Genomic DNA, 4,199 nt, shown 5'->3' on the forward strand with positions numbered 1-4,199 from the left:
TGAAAACTTTTTCCTCTTGTGTCCAGTCAGAATCTCCCCAGGAGTAACTTGTACCCATCACCCCTCGTCTTCTCCATGGAACTCCTCGTGCAAAGGGAGTCTCCACCTTTGTAGCCACCCTTTAAATACCAGAACGTGGGCATGAGGTCTCCCCTCAGCCTTCTCTTCTCCCGGCTGAACAAACCCAGTTCTCTCAGCCTTCCCTCACATGGCTGCCCACTGCCCTTCTCTGGGCCCTTTCCAGCCTGGCTGCAGCTTTTTTACATAAAACTGAACACAGGATTCCAGGTGTGGCCTGACAAGTGCTGAGTAGAGTGGGATGATGACTTTTCCATCTCTGCTGGTGATGCCCTTGTTGACGAAGCCCAGCATCCCTTTTTTTTTTTTTTTTTTTGCCACTGCAGCACACTGCTCACTCCTGTTGAGCTGTTTGTCCGCCCAGATCTCTCTCCCCAGACGGGGAGATCCCAGTCTCGGCTGCATTCCCAGATTATGTGTTCTCAGGTGCAAGACCTGACACTTGGCCTTGTTGAACTTCATGAGGTTCTTGTTAGCCCACTCTTCCAGGTCTTCCTGCAGGGTGAGTCTTCCTTCCAAAGTCTCCGCTTCCCCACTCGGTTTGGTATCAACAAAATTCATCAGAGTCCCCTTGATCCTGTCGCCCAGATCACTGATGAAGATATTAAATGGTGTTGGGCCCAAAGTTTGATCCCTGGGGGACGCCACGTGTGACAGGTTGCCAGTACAAAAAAGACCCATTTCTTCCCCAAATGCTTGGGGTGCAGCCAGCTCCCCACCCACAGCAGGGACACGCGTCTAGACCAGTAACACACCAGTTTCTCTCAGAGGAAATCCTGTGTCCTCCCATCACGCTGGCGAGGAAGGACAAACCTCTCACTCACAATCACTTGAGGTTGCTCCAAGAAACAGGGTCAAGGCCCTGGGTGTCCGATGCCGCGTGGGACGTGGGTGATGTGTTGGGGAGGGACTGGTCCACACCCGGCTCCAGGTTTTGGCCGATTTTGGGAGTTATTTGGTGCACAGGGCTAAACAGGAACAGAATCTGCCAGGCGGGAGCTGGCTGGGGCCGGGGAGGTGATTGTGAGCAGCCATAAAGGCAACCTGGCTGAGAGGGGAAAATTACTGAAGAGAAGAAAATGTCTGCTGAAATACAGACAGAGGAGCTGCCTGCCAGCCTGGGCACTTGGCCTGGGAGCCAGGAGCATCCTTAAGCATCTCTGAAATGCCACTGGGTACCGAGAAACCAAGAGACATCCCAAGGCACCACGGATAAGCACAAACCAAGGAATGGCTACAGCGATGTATTGGTCTGGTGAAAAATAGGCTGGGAAAAGGAGGAAACATCTTGAGAAGGTAAGAATCGGTTACTGCTCCTGGCTGTTCTAACTGCAAGAACTAGGAAACGGTCTGGAAAAATAAAAATTGATCGGAGAGAACAGAAAACGTCATCGTCTATTGGCTGTTCTGGGTGGAAAATAGAAATCAATGGCTTATCAGTGTTACGCTGAAGGTACAGGCTGAAGACCAGAGGCTGCTTGAAGTGGTGGTGTCCTACGCCCTCTTATGTCTGTTATGAAAATGAAATAAATTTTACCCAAATGTAGCTTCTCTCTCTGAGAGAGAGACTCTTCCCTTTCCTAAACAGTCTGCACGAGCTTCCTCCGTGCTCTTGGGCCCTGGCTGGGGACTCCTGGCTGACTCCAGACCGGCGACACAGATCGTTGTCCAAGTGAGATTTGATTATTCTCGTGGTCTCCCTCAGGGCCCCATCCTGGGGTTGGTTCATTTGTCCCACTGCTCCGGGGATGGGTGGGACCCTTCTGGGACCTGATGCCCTTGATCGAGTGAACACGGATAATAACTTTATACGTATCCATATAAATGATCTATCAGAAGTACATCTAAGTGTTATATCATTTATAAATTTGCTTCACTAGTAAGAAGTTTGTGGTAATCCGTAGTATTTTATATATTTGCTATTTCTTCACTGCTGCTGTTACGGATTGTTGCTATAATGAATTACTGATATGCTATTGATTGCTGATAATCTTGTAAATCGTGACAGCTTGCTACTATATATTCATGTTATTAATCACAGGTATACTTGCTCAAAGTGAATTTTGTGGCAACGTGTAACAAAGCAGAGAAATTTAGAGATCAAACCTCCATGTCCCTGTGCATGAGGGAATCCTACGGCCCCACCGTCATGATTTCAACACCCCACAGGCCAGGGATCCCCTGAGGTCGTGACACGGGGCCAGGCTGGGTTTGGGGCCCTCCCTGAGGATCCCTCTCGGTGAAGCATCTCCTGTGGAGTGTGGAGCTCTGGAGCCAAGAGGGGCGGCAGAAGGGCTCCCTGCCCCTGGCTGCAGATTTATTCATGGTTTGTGCTGGCTGGTAACTCAACCCGGAAAAACTTGTTCCTTTGCTGACACTTTTCCTGCTCCCTCTGGCCACATCTGCCCAGACTCAGCCCGCATCACCGCATGCTCATGGCCCAGACACATCCACGTTGTGACCGACGGGAGATCATCTGGTCTTGCCCTGTGTCCCCACGACCCCCCCATCACCCGGAGCACCCCAGAGCCGGCAGGGCCGGCAGGATCACCCAGGCGGGCGGGAGAAGACAGGGAGAGGGTGCCAGCCGGTATCTCCCCCCACAGCTGGAGGAAGCGCCATGAAGGAGAAGGGTGGGAAAGCGGCGTCGGCGGGGACGCGGCTTCTGCAAGGGAGCTCCCCCACAGGACGGGAGACGTGGGGCGAGACGGGAACGTCGGTGCTGCCACCAGCTCGGAGCTCCTCAGGAACCAGCCAAGGGCTGTGCCGAAAGACAAGGGCACGCTTCTTCTCTCACACCAAAGCAGCGAATATTCCTGTCATTTCCGACAAGTACACACCGATTCCCAGAGAACCGACTGCCCGTGTCAGGGCGCTGTTTGGGGGAGTCCCAGCGGGGCTTCCCCAGGTGTCTGCGGGTTTCTCTGCCCTCCCCGGGATGGACCCGTCAGAGCTGCAAACATGAGGTCCTTGGGCACAACCCTGTGCCAGGCCCCTCACAGCACTGAGCACCGACTGCTGGCAGGCAGCAGGCAGCAGCTCCCCCCTTTCCCTGAGACTTTGCACTCACAAATCCCAGCTCCCAGGACTCCAAACCCAAACCACCTTTTGGCAGAAAAAGCCGCCGTGGCTGTGGCAGAAGAGTCAGAGGTCCCTCGGCCAGAGCCGATCCGGCCGTTCCCTGAGCCAGCGCTAAGCAGCAGATGGAAGTATGGAAGCGCAGAGGGATCGGCGGGCAACTGCCCGCTACTCGCTACCGCCCCCCATATGTGGACGGGACACAAAGATGGTCCCGTGAAGGTTCCTACGTGGATCTCGGGTGTTGCCCGCAGGCCCAAAGCGCCACGTCCCAACTCGCCGGGGCCCGGCCTCAGCTACGGGCTGTCTCAGCTACGTTGGCCCCGTGGACCCGAGCGGTTTGGCTCTGAGCCTCCAAGCGTGCCGTGCCGCGCCGGGCTGACACCGGGGTCCCTGATGTCCAGGGGGACACCCCAGCGCCTCCTGAGCCCCTCGCAGGGGGAGAACGTGGCGCAGGGATGGCTGCCGGGTGTCACAAAGGGGTCTCCAGCCGCCCTGTGACGTCACAAAGGGGATTCCAGCTGCCCTGTGACGTTTCAAAGGGGATTCCAGGCACCCTGTGACGTCACAAAGGTGTCTCCAGCCGCCCTGTGACCTCACAGAGGGGTCTCCAGCCACCCTGTGACATCACAAAGGGGATTCCAGCCGCCCTGTGACGTCACAAAGGGGTCTCCAGCCACCCTGTGACCTCACAGAGGGGTCTCCAGCCGCCCTGTGACGTCACAAAGGGGCTCCACCCGCCTGCCCCTGTATAAAAGGCCGCAGCCACCCTGGGCCCACAGCCATGGAGTGTTCCAACAGGTTCACCTCGGCAGACATCTTCCCACTGCTCATGCTCATCCTGCCGCCCCTCCTGTTCGTCGGCGTGTTGATGGCCGAGTGGCTCTGGGTATGTGACGGCTGCACTGTGCTGTGCCGGGGGGTGGGATGGCGTGGGGAGGTGTTGGGGGGCTGTGGGGCTGATGTGGTGTGGGGGGGTTGGGGATGCTGTGGGGGGGTGTGGGGTTTATGGTGTGGGTCTGGGAGTTGCCTCAGTCTCACTC

This window comes from Athene cunicularia (assembly GCF_003259725.1).
Source record: "Athene cunicularia isolate RWA chromosome 3 unlocalized genomic scaffold, athCun1 chr3_part1, whole genome shotgun sequence".
NCBI lineage: Eukaryota > Metazoa > Chordata > Aves > Strigiformes > Strigidae > Athene > Athene cunicularia.